The sequence below is a fragment of the Peromyscus eremicus genome, chromosome 3 (genome assembly GCF_949786415.1).
Source record: "Peromyscus eremicus chromosome 3, PerEre_H2_v1, whole genome shotgun sequence".
Classification (NCBI taxonomy): domain Eukaryota; kingdom Metazoa; phylum Chordata; class Mammalia; order Rodentia; family Cricetidae; genus Peromyscus; species Peromyscus eremicus.
The window spans coordinates 66650918-66671816 of record NC_081418.1 but is presented as its reverse complement, the minus strand read 5'-3'; the positions used below and the strand labels follow the sequence as shown (position 1 = coordinate 66671816).

General features: G+C 44.6%; 1 long non-coding RNA gene across 2 annotated transcripts; it reads right to left on the bottom strand.

Moving 5' to 3' along the window:
- Window positions 1-5112: 5112 nt before the first annotated feature.
- Window positions 5113-20561, bottom strand: LOC131906949 (uncharacterized). Of its 2 annotated transcripts, XR_009378247.1 has the most exons (6): window positions 20371-20561; window positions 15754-15833; window positions 15426-15574; window positions 14469-14581; window positions 7356-7559; window positions 5113-5769 (listed from the first exon to the last, which is right to left on the bottom strand). It is a non-coding gene; the product is annotated as an uncharacterized LOC131906949 (long non-coding RNA). The 2 variants fall into 2 exon arrangements; XR_009378245.1 differs by lacking the exon at window positions 7356-7559.
- Window positions 20562-20899: the final 338 nt, after the last annotated feature.

Sequence of the window (20899 nt, the reverse complement as noted above, 5' to 3'; positions counted from 1 at the left end):
TGGGTACTCATGAAAATGGGTAAGGTTCTCAGGAAATGTTGGGAAGCAATTTCCACATGGAAACACTAGATCTCACAGGAAACAGATCAGTGAAACAATACAAGTTCATAGTGACACTTTGCTCTATTTAAAAGTGGTATCCTACAAAAACACCACGGTGATGGGACATGGGTGAAAGATGAACCCTTGAGTATGATGCATTGGGTATGTTCAAAGGGTTACATGATGCTTTCAATGTACACTTCATGAAGAGAATGAGTCACTTGGCAGATCCAGCGCTGTAGAGTACATGCTTCATTTTTAGGATGTTAGGCTGACCTTGGTATCTATGGACGGTGTCAGGTGAAAGGATTTGACTCTTAAGTCAACATAATCCAGTCTATGCAGTGCTTACAATGATGAGCTTTCACCAAACTTGGCCACTGGGAGAGCAGGGCATTCTGAAGAGGGTGGTTAAGAGCCGCTTCATCAGAGACCTGCCCATTTCTTGCTGCCCTACTTGCAATTCCTGTGGGGCTGCTTACTCTTCCTCTGTGCATCGCCTCCTGCTCAGTGGTCACCAGCACACAGGGAGGTGAAAAGAGAGACAAGGAGCTGCCGTTTCCTCTGCAGGGTTTTGGAAACTTATTTTATTCCCTTAGCAACTACGGAGCACCTGGGGAGCCCCACTGAAGCAGGGTCTGCAGACAACAAAGGTGGAAATAAATGGGAGAAATGGGGGGCCAGCTCTTCACGTTGCTCCCAAACTGGAATGGACTCTAGAGGAATGGACTCTATTCTTTCTTTGACATTGGTGGAGGAGTACAGTACAGGTATTCACCTGCCTCTGCATCTCTCCCTCACATGCCTGGCATCTGAAATAGCACCACTTCACTAAAGAAGAACTGCTGAGGTTAACAAGCTTGAGTTTCCCATTTTTAGCAGATGTGACACAAAAGTCCACCGTGACCTACTCCCTACTGACGCGAATGCAGGGCCACACCCCAAACACCATGGTTAAGTTCAACCCAGACACAAGGCCCACAGACTTCTTGTCAGCCTTCTTTAAATGATGCAAGAGTCATTGGTTGGAAATAGTCTGCAAAAGAGGAGAGACTTGGCCAACAAAGAAACGAATAAATGAGTAAACATGGCCTATGATTTCAGCATTGCCCACCCTTGTGCAGCTCCTGTGAGTTGTTACTTTTCTGCTGTTCTCATCCCTCAGTTAAAGTAATCATTGATCGCAGAGAGGGAAAAAGTTTTCACTCTAAAAGCAGTTTGGGACCCAATTATTCACCTAAAACTAAAGCAAGCCCTACTGTAGCAGATAGTTTAGATATAATTGTACATTTGTCTCTCCCACACAGTGTAGTTTTAATATGGCTGGAAGCATCATGTGAGCTTATGTAATGTGTATATATTTGTCTGCATCGGGCACTTGTGAGTACAGTCTTGCATTTATCCCGTTCTGAAGTGTAACCAAAGTCATGAGAGGTGATTTGCAGCAAAGATGTGAACCAGGCACAAACATGATCTGTTATGTTCAGAACTCACTTTCCCAACACATTCACGCAGACACGAAAGTTCATGTCCTTCAAAGTCTGGAACACTTGAATTCAATTATGGTTGCTCTCAGCCAGATAATTTGGAAGAGTTTACTTGGTGATATCATTGTCACACTTGTGACTAAACATATGAGAGGACTCGGACAAATGTGGCAGCCATAAACTCTGGTGCTGGAGCTTTGCTGTGACTATGTTTCTCAGAAAGCTCCCCTCTCAGGTCAGGGGGATTGTAGTAGGACAGGCCCACAGGGTCGAGGAAATTGGCTCAAACAAGTTGCCAAGGCATGCACATGATGTAGTTCCTTATGAGCCAACAAGATTAGGATCCAGCAACAGGGAATTCTCTAAACCACCAGTTCCTCACATGCTTGAGCCAGAGCCCATCATTACCAAGTTCACAGAAGAACTTTCCTCACCAGCAGAGTTCCCTTGAGAGACCTAGTAGTAGTTGTGGCTTAAGAGTCTCAAAATACGAAAAAATGTGCAGTTTGCACAAAGGTTTTGGACAGTGTTTCTACAGGTGAAGACAAGTCCAAGATTATAACAATCCCTACAGTTGAGGGGCCAAAAGCATACACAGAAGAGGGACTCTTAAGAGTTCTCTAACATTCTTATACATGTTCAAGAACAGCCTTTTGGACAGGTCTAAATCCACTGGAGAGTGAAGTTTAATTCTTGTTTATTAGGAAACATGAGAAGAGTTGTTGAGTTGGAACAATGTGTGTTAGTGTTTCAGGTTGGATGACTTCATCTAATACTTGGGCCTAATTTTGAAAGCAGTCATGAGAACCCCTCATCTAGAAATGAGCATAAGAAGGGAGGGTGTTAAGTAACTTACCTAAAGTCACACTGTCGTGAACATAGTGAACGGTGGGCCTGCAGTCTGCTCCAAGTCCTTCATGGAAGATGGCGGGCTTGCCACTAGAGGAAGAGCCTTCTTGTATTAGTTACCCTCTGTTGCTGTGATAAACCCCATGACCAAGGCAACTGTGGAAGAGTTTATTCTGGCTTACAGTTTCAAAGGGATGAGTCTATCACGGCTAGGAGGCAGAGCACCAAGTGACGGGCAGGGCAGCAGGAGAGAGCAGAGAGCTCACGTCTTCAACGCAAACACAGAGCAGAGGAAGTGAACTGAAGTAGAGCAAGGCTACAAAATCGCAAAACCAACCCCTGCAAGGCCACACCTTCTCAACCTCCCCAAACGCCACCACCAACTGGGAATCAAGTGTTGGATTACCTGGCCTATGGAGGAACATTTCTCATTTAAACATACTGCTTGTGCCTCCCTTTATTTCTTACGAGTTCTCAAAAGATCGTCCCATTGCTCTTGACTTCCATATCCTTCTGAATATCCACAGAGGATGGATAAGTGTCTCTGGGAAAGTGGACTCTTCTAAGATGAGAACTTGGTAACCTGGTGTCTTCTATAGAACCCCTGGGACATGTTGCCTTGGATAACCACTCACCCTCATAAAGCTTTAAGATCCAGAGTCCTTGGTTTGGAGATTAAGGTTTTTTCATCAACACTGAAAGAGTCATTGCTATCCCAACCAAAACTGCTACCAAAATGTTTCTCCCTTAAGAAAGATTATCTAGAGGCTGGAGGTGCAGGTTACGGGAATAGCATTTGTCCAGCATGTACAAGACTCCAGGTTCCATCCCCAGCACTAGGAGGAAGGACAGAAAAGAACTGACATTGTGCACTAGTTATTTTTGTCAGCTTGGCATGAACTAGAGACATCTTGCAAGAGCAAACCTCGTCTAAGGAAAGTGCCTCCATCCGACTGACCTGAGAGCAGTCTGTGGGACATTGTCTTGAATGATGATTGATGTGGGAGACCCAGCTCACTGTGAGCAGTGTCATCTTTGGGCAGATGGCTCTGGGTTGTGTAAGAGAGCAAGCTGAGCGGTCCAGTAAGCAGCATTCATCCAAGGCCTCCACTTCAGTTCCCGCCTCCAGGTTCCTGCCTCAACTTCCCTCAGAGACCGACTGTAGTGTGGAAGTATAAAATGAAACAAGTTGCTTTTGGCCCTGATGTTTATCATAGCAACAGGACACAAACTAACAAATGCTGACAACCTCGCCACTTGGTGGCGTTATACATGATCTCCCACTGAGCGTAGCCCTCATGGCCATCCTGTCATTCTTATATTAGAAAGGGGGGAAATAAAAAGGGAGGTGCAGAGATACTAGCCACACTGCTTGATTATCAGCAGAGCTTAGATTCAAACTGTGTTTGAATACAAAGATACATTTCTGTGTGGAAGGACAAACACTCAAAAGTGAAAGGTGATGGACATGCTTATTATCTTGTCAGCTGTGATCTTTAGCCCTTAATGACCAAATCATGTCCCCAGCCCTACACTTATTTTTTTAAACCATTAAATAGTTTACATTTGTATCAATATATCACACCGTACCCCCATATATATGCATAATTGTTATGTGCCTATTAAATCTTCTAATTAGGACATTTGAAAACATTAAAGTAAAAGAAGAAAAGCCCAAAATGCCAGTTGTGGAAGAAAATCTTCCCAGTGAAGCACCAAATCCCTCAATGAAAGGCAAGCCTTGTTTTCCTCGGCTGGCTGGTAGAACTGGCTTGGCCGGGGATTACACCTGGATAGGAGCATTTGCTCAGAGTATCCTGTGTGATCATATGCAACTCCCCTGACGCGAACCCATCAACAGAGACATAGCTAGACCGGGCCTCGTTTCCTTAGGTGACAACCTGTTAGCACTGCTCACTGGCCACACTAACGCAGGCCTGTTTGTGGGCTCCTCTTGCCTGCTCATGTGGCTCCCGGAGAGCGGAGAGCGCTGCTTTCATCCTCTTGCATGAGAAAGGCTGATACACTTGCCCGTGCTCTTCAATGCAGAATGAGCACAGCCCACCCAAATCCAGCCTTCCTGTAGCCATGTCCGTGCATCTGTCCTTCCTTCACTCCGCTGTTATCCCAGCCAGGTTTCCAGAAACAAGCCTTGCAGAATGTAGCAATACAAGAAACATCCACACACAGCTTCTGAGTCACACGAGCCACATTTCAAGTACTCACTAGCCACACGGGGCTACTGAACTCCTGCCCTGGTGTGCCTCCTGCAGCTTTGAAAAGATACTGAAATACTGATCAAAACCAACTTGGGGAGATATTTAATATTACACTCCTAGGTAACAGTCCGTCACTGAGGGAAGTCAGGGCAGGAACCCAAAGCAGGAACCTGGAGACAGGAACTGAAGCAGAGACCACAGAGGAGTGCTGCTTACGGGCTTGCTTGCCAGGGCTTGCCCAGCTCTTTTTTTTTTTTTTTTTTTTTTGGTTTTTTGAGACAGGGTTTCTCTGTGTAGCTTTGCGCCTTTTCCTGGAACTCACTCGGTAGCCCAGGCTGGCCTCGAACTCACAGAGATCCGCCTGGCTCTGCCTCCCGAGTGCTGGGATTAAAGGCGTGCGCCACCACCGCCCGGCTCCAGCTCCTTTTCTATACAGCTCTGCCTAGCGATCATACAGATCTGTAGCATGAATTGTTAGATGGTCTTATTAATAAAAACAAACCTGGAGCCAGGTATTGGGTTGAATGCTGGAAGATCAGAGAAGCAGAACAAGCCACAGCTAACCTCACCTTGCCAATTCCTGAGCTGATCCTGTTTCCTCAGACTGGAAGCCTCTGAGTCCTTATCCAAATGGATCTCAGCTGAACTGCTGCTCAAAAGCCTAAAAGCTTAACCAGGCCAAAAGCTTCTAGTTTTTGGTCTTCAAGCCTTAAATACCTTTCTGCTTTCTGCCATCACTCCCTGGGATTAAAGGCGTGGGTCACCATGCCTGGATGTTTCCAGTGTGGCTTTAAATTCAGAGATCCAGAGGGATCTCTGCCTTTGGAATGCTAGGATTAAAGGTGTGTGTGCCACCATTTTCTGGCCTCTGTATCTAGTGGCTGTTCTGTTCTCTGACCCCAGATAAGTTTATTAGGGTGCACAATATTTTGGGGAACACAATACCACCACACAGATCACAGTGGGCTGGGCTCCCTACCTCATTTAGCAATTTAAAGAGTTCCACAGACATGCCTACAGGCCAATCGGACGGCAGCAATGGCTCAATTGAGATTCCGTCTTCCCGGATGTTTCTAGTTTGTGTCAGCCTGGACAAGGAAACTAACATGACGCGTCTCTACAGCACAGCTTGATCATCACGTCCTGCTGTGGCGTCAAACCCACAGGCTCCACTGAAAGATGAGGAAGGCGAGAAAACATTAATTGCCAACTGAGAAATTTTCTCTTCCAAACTGTTCTTACCTGGGAGCTTTTATGTTCATCTCATCTGTTGGCGATGCATCGCGTGACCGTTCCTAGTTTAGCAAGAGAGTTGGGTAGCCGGTTGCTGACCTGCACCAAAATGGGGTGTGTGTGTTAAGAAAGAGGGAAGAATATCTGTTGATCAGCTAGGTAACTAGTGGTCTTGCTGGGCTCAAAAGTACATGTGAGTTGTGCTTTTACTTATGGTCAGGTATGCCAAAACAGAACGGAAAAGCCAGGCAGTGAGCACCTGTCATGGACACATGCCGAGCCAAGGCACCTCAAGCAGCACACAGATGTAGGCACCCAGCTGTTCTTTTCCGGAGAGAGCAGGCAACAAATTAGAGAGAGAAGGTGTGGGTATCTAGGCTTGTCTGTAAAGAGCCTCATTCTTGAGGTCCATGGGGCCCTCACCACCTAGACAACAGACTGCAATGAGCAAAGGGGAGGGCTACCCCATGTGGAAAGGCAGTCCCACTGAGCCATCCATGGGGGCTGGGCCACCAGTGGTAAGCTTAATCAACAGCCAAGTGGGCAACCATCATTCTCTAAGGCCCCCTGTGTAGCCTGGGGTTACCATGATGAAGGGCGTTCTTAAAGGGATGGGCATTTTAACTGAGCCAGAACTGTATGTGGCCTTGAAGATTTGCTTAATGAACCAAAGAGATTTCTCAAAGCATTCAGGCTCCAGCTGCCAAAGCCCAAACCCTGACAGCAATGAATTAGAGTTTGAGCCGGAGCTAACAAACATCTGGCAGCCTGAAGATGCACAAAGGAATGTCTCAGGAGAATGGAATCAAGAGGGGGGGGGGTACAGCTGAGAAACTGCAAATAAACTGTGTTTTGACATTTTGTCTCTGGGAAGTACTTCCGGAGAAAATACAAGAACTGTATGTAAATATATAAAGATAGAAAACAATATGCCCATAGCTACCCCCTTATAGCCACTACCTCTCTGCCTGACTTCAGTTCTGACACAATGCTTGTTTTTACTATTGAATAGACAGAAGAAAGACTGAGTTTGCTATTCATCAGGAGATGAAGAGAAGGATTTGGTACCCTGAAGTCATTTTCCATGGAGGAAAGTAATAATGAAACTTAGGTACTCATTGTTTACAAATGCCACCCTGTTTCCAAAGAGTTGCCCAAAGATGGAACGCCAAACTGGTACCCCATGTCAACGCTCATGTTGGCAGCTCTTTCCAAATGAGAAGATGACAGATGTCAAAAACCATTTAGAAGATAAAATCTGTCACTTTCTTGGAAAATACTCAGCTCAGAAAGAAGCTCAGTGTGGGATTCATGGTAGAGAGAGGCAAGGGGAGCATTCCCGTGGGACATGTGCGGCAAACTTATGACACTTGGAGAAAAGAAGTGCCCATTTCCAAAGCTTACACTCACAGCCAGGGTTAAATCACCTTTGAGGACAAAGCATGGTCGGTTCTCCATGCCTTTGGTTACTGGAGCCGCAGTAGTGAATAGCACGGACTGGGTGCCTTGGACAATGGAACTTAACTATCCCACAGTTCTGGATGCTGGAGGTCCATACTGTAGCCTGGTGTCAACAAGGCTGGTTGAGTCTGGGGGCTGTGGAGGGCCATCATTTTTCCTGAATTCTGATAGTTCTGCGCCTGGTCACCCTTGGCATTTCTTTGGTTACATGATTCCAATCTTCCCATGGTGTTCTCTCGGTTTCTCTACGTGCCCGACTTGCCATTTTCTTAAGAACATCAAGCATTTGATTAATACCTACCCTGATGACTTCATCTTTACTTCACCATCTATAAAGACTGCATTTCTAAGCAGGACCACATTCACAGGTACTAGGGATTAGGATTTCAAGATCTTTGGGAGATGCAAGAAAACCCATAACACTGATACATTAATAGTCATTTTAGTTTCTTTTGGAATGATTGGCACAGAAAAACCAAGCCCTGCCATTTTCTGGATGTTTACAAGCTACACATCTTGCTTTTCACAAAGTCGAAACAAACTCTTCCTGTCTGACCCGCAGCTTTCCCCCCACACCTTTACTTCCGAAGACAGCCAACACCTTGGGTTTAGACTCTGCTCCTGAAAGTGTAGCGAGTCAAAACTTTAAGACCTTCTGTGATCTCACTCAAAAACTGGAAAGTCTGAGTACTCAGTCCAACTCAAGCAGCCTTTCTCCAGAAATCTCCCTGGGCCATGTGCTGGGCTGGGAGTACAGGGCCAAACTTCAGGATCTGCCCAATGACACACTGACCCAAGGCCAGCCCCGAATGGACAATTGTTCCTGACCCAACTGCCCAGGGGAGTGAGCGGAGGACAAGACAGAAAGTTCCACTTTTAAATAAATTTCTGAACTTTGAGTGAAGTGATCTTTTTTTAAAGGTGAGTTTATTTTTAAAGCCCAGAAATCCCCCAGCCCCATGTCAACATTGACAGCTCAAATTTCCTGTCCCGTGGTTCAAAGTCTGTTCATGGAGTCTGCTGCCTGGAACTGCCTACCCTCTGCCACATCCTCTCCATGTTCCACCTTCATCAACCCCAAAGAAGTAAATAAATGAAAAGAAAACACCCCAAAATCTTTCTCTGTGAAAAAAAAATCCGTGAGGTTTGGGTCTAATGAGTGCTAGGACTAGTGGGTTGGGCTTTTTCTCTTATGATAGTCATCGGGTCTTAGAAACTGCCTTGAGCACTGTTATATCATTATTATATTATTATAGGTCATTATTCCCCTTTCAAAACTACACAGCAATTTCCTTAACCTTTTCTCCTGGTCTGATTTTATAAGTTCCCAATATTTGTGTTGCACTCCTGGACCCTTGATTCTTTATATTTTGAGTCAAGTGATGCTCTAATGATTTCATCTAGAGCTTAACTTTTATTATGTAATATTTAAATTTCTCATATAGCTTTTTGACATTCTGCTTCTTAACAATAGGACCCAAAGAGAAAAACAAACAAGAAAACTAAAATAAAATTTAGTCAAAAACTGTATGCTACAGTGGAGTATATGTTGAACACACATGTAGGATGCTCCAAAGATCAATATTGTGGTAGCTGAGGAGGTACAAGGGTCAAGGGCAGGGAGGTGGGGAGTGGTCTTACACTAAATGCAGTAGTGTAGGATTACACATACTTGAAAAGTAAGACATGCTCCATACATGTCACATAGCACAAGCCCTGGCTGGACCATCATCTTCCCAGAAACGGGTGTGTTGATAAGGCACAGGGAATATGAGGACGACTCTCTGGTTTAGGAACATCCTTGTGTCACAGGGGTTTAGGCAGCTTACAGAAGATGTCCTGGCAAAACGCATTTGCTCACAGGGCTCTATTTATGACATTAATCACCTTTCCTTCGGGACAGGAATTCGACGACAGAGTGCATGGGGTCAGGGATTGAGTGGGGTTGCCTGCGGGTTTCTTTGAGGCTCTCCAGCAAGCCACTTGAAAACAGAGATGGTAAGAATGTGCCACCCTGATGCTGTCCTGCCATGAACACCCTCAGTTCAAGACTCTACCCCAGCCTTAAATTATGTCTCATCTGAAAACAGTTCCGCACAACTTCCTCCACGCTGTACGTGCCCGGAGGCTCACCCTGCCTGTCCACTCCATGCCCGGGAAGGACCTGGTCTTTCTCACTGCAACACCAAGCTTTCTCCAGCCTCCCCCTTTCTTAGCTCTGAGTCACCAGTGCGTCCTTCCCCCAGAGCCTGCTGAAGGTGCTGCGTGGTGTCACTGGCTCCAGTCCTCTGCTCTGCCTTTCCTCACTCGCTTCCCAGCCTGTTTTCTCCCTTCAGATGCCTTCTTCTCATTTCCTCCTCTCTTCAACATAAATGAATTGATGGAGAAAAAAATGTCCTCTTCAGTCTATTTTGTATTTAGGTTACCACTAATGTATTCTCCAAACTTCATCCTCTCTCCTACCCGCCCATCTCATCTCCTCATACACCTCACAAGCAGGTGTTCTTATACACACACACACACACACACACACACACACACACACACACACACACACACACACACACAAGCTCCAAGGGCTTCTTTTGTAATTGTAATCTAAGCTGGGGAATAGATCGTCCAAGCATACACGTGCTCCTCTTTTCATGCATTCTAATTCATAAGCCCCAGTGCATGAGGTAGGCAAGGGAAATGGCATCTTGGGTAATAACAGAACATTTCATGGAAATCCCCAGGCATTGCAGGGCACATCTACTAAAAATAATCAACTCCTAGAGCCACAAACATAGGATTTGCCAGGAGAATAAGGGTGATAAGAGAGGCTGCACTGATTTTTCCTGATACAAACAATTTTATTGACTCTGTAAGTTTTCATTCCAAGACCTTCCAATATCATTCCGCATTTGATGAAGATGAAATGGAACAGGGTCACGTGTCACGTCACTTATGATAACTTAGCATTATGGCTGGTTGGGAAATAAGAGCAGGCATATGCGGCTCACAAATTTGCTTGCTATAAATTTCCAGCTCCTGTTTATAATGCACCTTTACAGAGAAAGCGGCGCCAATAACATTATATAGCATGGCTCATGAATGCTATTAACCACCCCTATTGCATGTTGCAAATTTAAAAGGGTTTTAACTTTACAGACAATCCATAGGTTTATGAATTGAAAGCCACTAAAATAAATCATCCGCAGTAATGAAAAGGGAGGAGGAAGGCCTGATATAATTTCTGTTTGTCAAGGTATAATGATGTCACCATGCATTATGCCCTGCACTTAAAGGTGGAAGCTATTCAACAAATCTCTCCTTGGCCAAATACGTCTAGATCCTTAATGGACAGCAAAGCATGGGCTTCTGGGTGGTTCACACACTGTTCTCCAATGAGGACAGAAGGTAAAAGTTGTTTTACCCCACCCTACACAATTCATTAGACTAACAACCTTTAATATAAGAAGTAATGGTGATGCCTTAAGATGGAAGGCTCTGATGGGTTTTAAATGACCTCTGAGTACTTTGTGGATTACACAGCTTGGACTGTGTTGGTATTATTTTAATCCCTAGCATTGTATGTTTATTGTTTCTTTGATCAAGAATTCATTTTTATCACTAAAAGGGCAGGTTGTAGAGTAAGGGACTATTAGTCTAGTTTTATCTTTAATATAACATATCTTTACTTACAAGGCTGTCACGGACAGTTGGGGGGGCAGTTGTTTATAATTCAAGGTACCCAGTCGAGGGAGCTATAGGGGTTAAATGTGGGCTCTGGTCTAGTTAACAACCTTTGTGCCCTGGGAAGCAGCCACATAGGTAGGAGAAAGTACTAGTAGAGGCAGAGATTGGTGGTAGCCTTTGTGTTTGTGCGGTCCTGGATGGAGAGTGAACTTAGGTTGGCTATCTTAATTCTTTCTATGTCAGCAGAATGACCACCTGTGTGACAGAGACAGAGGTCTCAGCACAGGGCTATTACATAGCATCATTCCTCACCTCGGGATTGTGGAAGCTGGTTTTCAGGTTCCTCGTGGCTTTACCCAGCAGGTCCTCATAGAGAGGATGATTAGGACCACGGGCCTGAGTGCAGGTGTCTGAGATGGTCTGCACTTGGCTGTGCTGGGGGAGTGGGGGTCTTTTGCTCCACCCCTTGGCGTCTCTATAAATACCCTGGGGCAGAGACAGCTGGGGCTCATTGGAATAGGTTCCAGGCCCTCTCGGGGTTATCCTTTATTTTCTATCTGTTTATCTCCACAATCTAAATCCTTCTATCTAATATTTCCTGCTGCTCGCACTCAAGAAAACTCTGGAGAGCTGTGGGGTTGGAGGGTAAACAATCTGCACGGGATTCAATGCTGATTGAATCTGGATCAAATCAGCCCAAGAGTTCAGAGAAGGCCCTGCCCTCCTGAACAGGCTGCGGATGGTTGTTCTCCGTTATCTTGGACTCAGCTTTTGTCCCTGCATAGACAGGAGAATGGATTTGAAGGTACCGTGGCCACTGTGGCACTTGAATAAGCTCCTGGCAGGGAAGATCTGAAGCCTCATGACAAAGCCAGCCCTCCTGGTCTAACATGCTGTCAAGGGAACTTCACCATGTTGGCCTTTCTGGTGCCAGAGGTTGGACATCCTTCAGTGTCTTCCAGGATTCTACCCAGAGATGAATCCGGACTCCAGGAATGTCCCCTACTCTTTATTTCTGGAGTACACTTACAGTGTGTGCTGTAAACATAGTATTTGGATTTAATGTGGAAATGAGGATCTCAACCCTTCATTCTGTGTGAGTTGAGTATCGGTAACTCAACACAGGAATGGCTTTTTAAGGTCAGCCTGCCTCTCCTCACTACCGTGTGATCTTGGATAAGTCTTATAACCTCTGAAGTATGGTGACAGCAGTACTCGTCTCACTCTTTCACAGAATTATAAGCATCTAACGAGGCACAGCATTGAATGTATGTTATAATGCACACAAATACAGGTCTTGGGTCTTCCAGTTGTTATAATTTTCTTACCAATAATAAGATTTTAAACAAAAAATAATGCTGTGCAATTCTAAACTACATTTGAGTTTGCCTTGTTTAATGCCTTCATCTCCTTGCGGTACATAAATATTTAAATGATATACTTTTTAAAATATATCACCAATTGTGGTGGTGGCAGATGTCAGTAGGATATGCCGAATAAAAAGAGGCCAGAGAATCATGAATTCAAGGCTAGCCTGGGTTATACATTAAAAAAAAAATAAAGTATTTGATTTTTTTGTGTTTGTGCGTGCGTGCGTGCGTGCGTGCGTGCACGCCCATGGAGGACAGAGACATCAGATTCCTGGGAGCTGGAGTTGCAGGCAGTGTGAGTTGCCCCATGTGGGTGCTGGGAACCAAACTCAGGTTCTCTGGAAGAGCAGCATATGCTCTGAATCACTCAGTCAACCTGTAGACATTTAAAGATATATTGAGTGTACCTGATAATTACATGTTGATTTTTTTCATATATCTAACAAAAATTCTCTCTTATCTATGGCATTATACACAGGATAACATATCCACTATGGAAATGGTAAGTGCAGACATGGATTGGGATGCACACATCCCCTATGGGGATAAACTGTCAAAAATGGAACGAAAAGAATGCTCTCAAAGGAGTTTACACTGCTAAGGAGAACAGGCATTCTGAGCCTGTGACAGGTGCTTATAAATAATCTGTATATTAATTATAAGTCATCTGAATATATTAGATAGAGCAGGTCACCCAAGGACTTTGTGTTTGTATCATTTGTCTTTGATGAAAAAAATAAGAAAAAAAAATGTTGTAGAAATCAAAGACCTTGCAGTGCTCTCAGGAGCCTACAGAGTCTGCCCAATTATGTTCTGTAGTTTTTGCTCCCGTATCCATTCAAGTCACATTGTCTTCCTTAGTGTTCCTTGACTGACTTATCTGGAGACTTTGGCATGGCTGTTCCCTCTGTTTGGAGAGCTCTAGGGATGAACACCTGTGTGGCTTGCTGCTTCCCTTCCTGCAAGTTTTTGCCCCACCCCACCCCCTTTCCCCTTCCCCAAAAGTCCCACTCTCACCGCTCCGGTTGAATTTGGAGCTCTCTCTTTTACCCTTTGTTACCATGCTGTGGTACTTATTATCTTAATATATATATACATATATATATAACATAATATACTTTTCCATTCATTTCTGTCATTTACTAGTACACCCATGACATTCAGAAGTGTCTGACATACAGACACTCAACAAACTGGTTTGAACAAAAAAATGTGCCAGGCATGATGACTTGGGAGACAGTGGCAGGAAAATCACCACGGTCTACATATGGAGTTCTAGTCTAGCTGGGGCTGCATGGTGAGACCCTGTCTCAAAAAACCAAGCGAATAAAGAAAAACACAGATAACATAAAAGATGCTGTACTGTGTGTAATGTGGTACTTGACTTCAGATCTGGAAAGAGGTTACCAGAGAAACTGCAGAGGTGGTCTGGTAATGTGGCAGAATAGCAAGGGAAGACGATGGAGAAGGGGAAATGAATGGACCCTTACTCTGGAGTCCAATTGAAGGTCCACATCACTGGAGAGTCAAGAATTCCAGCATGATTAATATAATTACATCATTTGTTCTACAGGTGGCCTACACAGAGGCAATAGTCCTTTCAAATAAAAATGCTTCAAACAGGAATGTCAAAATAACAGCAAATCAGGCTTGAGACCTAACTGTACATAGACTTTCTTCTTTCCCGCCTATAAACCTGCAGTTTTCTAGAACTCTCTTAGGAATCCTCACTCACAGTTTATCCTTCAATTGCCTTGACCTCCCTGCCAGCCCCCCCCCCCCCCCCCCGTGGTTCCTGGTTCTCTCTTTTCATGTTTCAATCCCATCAAGACACCTCTAAGGCCAACCCAAAAGGCCACAGGGGAGCTCTTCAGCCACCTTTGAGGTGCAACATGAGAACCATCAAAATTAAATCTAGGGTTCCTGTGAAGAGCAAATCTCTTTTGAGAAGCCCACATCCTTAGTCCTTATTTCCTGCCACTTCTCAGTCGCATCCACTGCCAATAAGATAAATTTAATCCCGTTATGAATTACAAAAGTGGATTTTCAAAAAGGAACTAGGTTACTGTTGATCAACAGGTGATGAAATTCTCTGCATATGGTGGAGCCGTGAGATGCTTTTTACTCACCATCCTGGCCTGGGTGGACACCTAGCCCACACTTGTTCATTAGATGGCTCCATGCAATCGTGGTTGAAGTTCATAGCTCTTCATGTTAGCAGGAGTTATTTCAACAAGCTCACCTTTGAAAGAGAACATGACACCCTAAATGACAGTCTGTCCTGAACTGTTGGGAGCCCCGGTCACAACCACCAGAGTTCCTATGAGCAAAGACCTCTTGATAGATTAAAGCATATATCTTAAGCACCAATGTTAAAGTTAATGCAAAAGTTCAGAGGTGCAAAATAATTCAAATGTGGCCAAGTGGCAAGAATAACATCTCTAAAATCTCAGCGGTGAGTTATGGAGATGTGGAATATTAAAAATGCAAAGCTAACTCAATTTGCATTTGCAATGCCCCCTAGCTGTTACTGGGAGGAGGAAATTGCTTTCTGCTGGATTCAAGGGCAGACTACTTAGAGCTCCGTTTAAGTCAAGGAGGAAAATCACTCATTTTTACTCTACCACTTAACGTGTGCTTATGTAATCTGTCTGGCACTGGAGTCAGTTGTCTGATATTATTTTCAATCATAGAAAGAGAATATATAATTCAATCATTACACCTTTATTTTCACTTGCTTGGCAATCTCAGGGTACTTTAATAGTGCCAGTAAACCCCGGCCTGCCATCAATCAGCGCTCCGCTCCAGGACTACCCCAGACAGAGCACCAGCCGCAAGTTATCATTTTTATATTAAGAATAGGGTATTAGGAGAAGCAAGGTTACATTTAGCCATCAAGAGGGGGACAGAAAATGATTCCCTCATGACCAACACCCCATTTACCATTTACAAGCCATTTGTCCCCAGCAAGTGCATTTTCAAAGGATGGCTAGCTATGGACCTGAACTAGGAGCCAATACATTGCAAAACAACACCCCCTTCCAATGCTGTGTCTTCTGTCTCTCCCTTCCCTCACCTCTGCCTACCCTGCACTTTCACCTGGGTCCAGAAGATTTTTCTTAGCAGGATTTCATACTGAACTCGATGGACACTGTGCTTTGTGTCATGATACTAGCAGCATATACATCTCCCCTTCAGTGAAGCAGTTTGGAAAGAAGTGACAGCCTTTGGTTTCCTATGACGGAAGCCAGCAAGAGAGACAGCGTGAAGGACGTAAGCTGCAGGAGGGTGGGACAAAGACACAAATAATGCCGTGTTCTTGGGGCATGGCAAGAGGGGGTGGGCAACGCGGTGGTAAGCCTCATTGGCCAGAAACCCCATTTGGAAAACAGCATTCATTGTTGGTCCACTTACCACTGATATCTGTGATGTACGATGACACTGTCAGTCAAAAGTGGCCTTGTCTCCCCATCAGAAGCCACTGCTTGTCATATCTCGGGAGAATGTGACAAGAACTACTTCAGTCAGGCAGGGAGATAACTCAGAGGGGAAAGTTCTTGCTGTGCAAGAATGAGGACCTGAATTTGGATCCCCAACCTTGAGCCAGGCTTGGTGGCAAGCACCTTTGATCACAGTGCTGGGGGGGGGGCAGGGGTGTGACAGAGATCCCATGGCCCTCCCCAGACTGTTAGTCTAGCCAAATCAATGAGCCCCAGGTTTGGTGAAAGACCTTGTCTCAAAAATAAGGTGGACAGTGATAGAGAAAGACATCTACCCAGCAGTGATGGCACACACCTTTAATCCCAGCACTCAGTGGACAGAGGCAGGTGGATCTGAGTTTAAGACCAGCCTGGTTTACAGAGCAAGTTCCAGGACAGCCAAAGCTACACAGAGAAACCCTGTCTTGAAAAACCAAAAGAAAAAAAAGTGAAAAAACATCTGACATTGACCTCTGGACTTCTTCACACATACAGACATTAGTACAGTACAGACTTGCATACATGCATAACACACACACACACACACACACACACACACACACACACACACACCTACTGCAGTGGATCTTAAGCTCCTGGCTGTTAAGAACTGAAGGCGTCATATCCAGGGACTCTGAATCATTAGGTATGGAAAGGATTTAAGGGCCTATAGTTTAATAAGACCTCCCACCCACTCCCTCACAGTGGTGCTCTGGGTAATTTAGAACTCCTCTTTGTGAAATGACTTTCTGAGAGTGACAGAATTAAAAAGAATGCTGCTGTTTGTCTACTTAGAATAATCATCTCCCTCCCCCTTCCCTTTCCCCCTCCCCCTCCCCCACCTTTCTTTAGCCACACACTGTGACTAAAGGGACAAGGTTATTGCTTGATTGTTGTCTCATGAAATAAAAAAAAAAATTAGGAAGACCATCATAATAGGCTAAACATGTTACTTTTGGTTCCACAAACAGGCTGAATTACTCCCCAACATCAAAAGTGGGGCACAGAAGATCCCCTAGAGGGTAGCATTTAAAAAAAAATGAACTGTCGATCAAACCTAGCTTCATAAAGCAGTTCCCCTACTTCTCTAACACAGAGCTCCCCCGGCTTACTTGGTAGTTCTGTATGGAACACTCAGATGAATATGCAATTTAGGAGGTTGTTCTAAAGCTGAGGATTTGCTTCTGTGTTTATAATGCACCTGAATGCCAGGTGAAGAGACTGGGGATCTCAACAGCAGAAAGTCCATTTGAGCCTTAGAATTTCAAGTTCAGGGTTTCTCTATGTAGTCCTGGCTGTCCTGGAGCTCACTCTGTAGACCAGGCTGGCCTCGAACTAATAGAGATCCTCCTGCCTCTGCTTCCCCAGCGCTGGGATTAAAGGTGACTGCCACCACTGCCTGGCGCAAATATTATTAAATGACAATTCAGACTATTACTTTGGAAAACAAATTAGCTGGAAATGAGGATAGACTGGTGAGTGATGCTTCATCCCTACAGTATACAGAGCACAAGAAGGCTGCCCCTTTATCACTATAGATGGAGAAATGAGGAAATCCCCAAACCTCCAAAAGTAATAGTAGGATACCCAAGCTGAGAGTGCCAAGGTGTGTGTTGGTGGGGAGGGGGAACCTCCCTAGTAAAACACAATACTGCCCCCTGTGGTCTGTGCACGTCATGGCTTACCTGTTTCTCTCCTCTGTAAGAGGGTCCTGGGAAGTGGGTGATTTACTCAACTGAATTAAGTGACATAAAGAAGAGCCACTGGCAACTTTGTCTCCAGATAGGAGCTGCTCCCATCGCAGTTCCGCAAATCAATTTCTGACAAAAGCACCTCTTCTGACCACCTCTGGATTTGTAATCGAGAGGATTCCAGTTCGGCACACACACCTGTAATCTGGCAGCTGAGAGGTAGAACTTGGAGCACCAAGAGTTCAGGGTAATTCCCCAAGCTCAGGAGTAGTTGGTCAACACAGATCACACGCCATGAGCGTTTGTTTGCTGTGCTTTGTTTTGGATTTGTTTTGTTTTGTTTTGTTTTTTTGTTTTTTTGAAACAGGGTTTCTCTGTGTAGTTTTGGTGCCTGTCCTGGATCTCGCTCTGTAGATCACAGAGATCCACCTGTATCTGCCTCCCAGTGCTGGGATTAAAGGCGTGCGCTACCACCGCCCAGCCGTTTCGGATTTTTTTAAGGGAAAGAAAGAACATATAGTTGGGTGGGTAGGAAGGTGGGTAGGATCTGGGAGGAGCTAGGGGAGGGGAAGACTATGATAAAAATATACTCTATGGAATGAATTCTTAAGGGATAAATAAAGACCAAAAATAATTTAAAGAGCTGAATGCCCCCCTTGGCTACAAGAGGTCCTATCTCAAAATAAGTAAATAAGTAAATAAACAAATAGAAAAACAAATATACAAATTTATTTATAAATAAATAAATAGGCTGCCTCAGTTCAAAATGTTACTTCCCCGAAGTTGCTGGCCATGCACACTGATCAGGTGAAGTCTTTGTGAGAAAAAACAGCTGCTTGCAGGATAGGCTTTGGTCCCCTGGATCTAACAACATGCCCACACTGTAACAACATAGTACCATAACATCTGTGCAGTGGGAATTATGACACACAGCATGAAGCTCCATCTCAAAGAAAAAGAAAGGCTCGGCTACCGGATAGACCTTGTGACAATAACTCAAAGGATACTGCTTCAGCTAGGTCGGGAGAGTGTGGAAGTTGGCCCAAGGGGAAATGGTTACAACATAGATAACATCGGGTTAAAGCCACAGAAAAATGAAAAGAGGAAAATCAGACTGTTTAAACATTAAACATTTGTTTAAATATTAAAGTAAAGTTAGCCTGACAGCAAAATCGATATTAAATCAGGCCTGGAAAGTGTTTTACGACCTCAAACACTGGGCTTCTGAACTGCGGCTGTCATAAATGATGTCACTTTTCGGCAGGATGGTGGCGGCCAGGAGGCAGGTCAGAAACGCCAGCTCTAATTTTAAAATGTTAATTTGTGATGTAATTTAGAGTTTACTCTCAGGGACAAATGTCACTCTCTGGGCACAAGTCCTTCAAAGTGCTGTTGTGCACAAAATGCCCTCCGAGAGGAGATCTCTCCCCTGTAAGCGCCTGGCCTCCGAAGGGGCCTGTGGAGTCTCTTCTTGAGTTTGAATTAAGTGAAAACAATCATAAATGGTTTGAGGTTCTTTTCCAGCCACTGAAGACAGATTTTGAGGAAATTCTTCTAGAGCGGAAGGAAAGGAAGCTGTAAAAAGCTGTACCTGCTGCGGATCAGTTTGAGAGTAGGGCTGCAGTTCGATGCCAGCAACATAGGAAGGGCAGGATATCAACAGAGGAAGCAGCTTCCTGAACATGCCGCGGTACACTGTCTTTCTTCCCTGTCCCAACCCTACCTTAAACTTCCCTATGTCTGTCCACCGACCTGTCACAGGCCAGAAACACCTACTTTACTGAGGCACTGGAGGCCCCACTAGCACGCAAATGTGTTAGAGAAATACAAGGCTCTGTGAGGCTGCTCCATAGGTCACTGCCTTCTGCAGAGGTAGGGCTGCCGAGTGGGGACAGCTGTCCTTAGAGAGCTCACTTGGTTACATCTTAGTTGTGGATTAAGTAGAATGTAATACAGCATGCTTCACTCAGGGTAAACCACTTACAGCCTAGACATCTGATGTTGAACTAAGTTGTTATGAATTAGTCTTCATACAAGGAAAGCTAAGGGTGTGTGTGAGAGTTGTGCATGTATATGTGTGCATGTTGTATGTGTGTGCCTGTGTGTACATGCATTCATGCGTGTGTGTGTGTGTGTGTGTGTGTGTGTGTGTGTGTGTGTGTGTTAGGAGAAGAGTAATGATGATACTGTCTTAGCACACACCATAACAAAGTACCACAGCTTATCATCTTTCGGCCCAAACCCAAGGGCTCAGAGGGCCACACTCCCTCTGAAGATCCCAGGGAAGAATCTTTTCCAGGCCACTCTCCTAACTTTAACACTTCCTCAGCTGTATCTGCATGACTCTGATTTTTACCTAGCTACCTGCTCACCTGTCTGTCTCCATGTCTAAACTCCCCCCTTTCATAAGACACCAGTAAACCCACCACACTCCATTGTGATCTCATCTAAACTATGTCTGCAGCAATCTCATTTCAAAGTAAGGTTGCATTTTGAAGAAGTGAGAGTTAAGACTTCAGCCTATGCATTCAGGACACTAAAAAGCATAATTGTGGCATCAGGGGTAGGAGGCAGGAAGAGTCTATATAATAAAAAGCACTGATGGACCCTGAGGAAGAAGAGAGCAACAGCTGTCCACCAAAATCAAAGGCAAGCCCCACCTCTGGAAAGAGGGCTACTTACACTGAAGCCACAAGTTCATTCTCTAATAGCTCAGGGACAGCCAGTGAGGAAGCGACAATAATGTAGCCTTTGTTTTGTAGCTGCATTGTTACTGAAAATGGATTGGCATCCATCCATCTGGAAAAGCAAAGGATGTGCAGAATAAAACACAGCTTTCTGGAAACGAAATTGATGTTTACCTTTAGAAGTAAAAGCAGGCAGTCTGTCGTCATACCACACTGAATGCACCCCATGTCTGATCTCAGAAGTTAAACAGGGTCTGGCCTAGTAAGTGCTTGGAAGGGAGAAAGCACAGAGAAAATATGTGGAATTAGGAAACTCCCAGAATGCAACACTGCAGAGCTGATCAACAACCTCATGCAGAGTTCATGGTCAGAGACTGGGCTCAGAAGACTCCACTCAGGGAATCCTTGGCCTCCCATTATGAGGAAAAGGAGTCTTTGTCACCAAAAATCACAATCACGGTGTTCTGTACTCCCACAGACAACCAGAGTTTATATTATCACTTTTCAAAGCAAAGTCAATAGTCAGTTCAGTCCAAAAACTTGAGGACTGAAAATCTGTGAGGCAACTTGTACCCATATCATCTTCTACAGAGCTTATAACAGGGTCTACCCTCCAGAACGCACAGGAGACTTTCCTCCCATTTCAGCCATCTGTAAACTTACTGATATAATCCTTCCTGTAAGAGATGCATATATTCCTGTA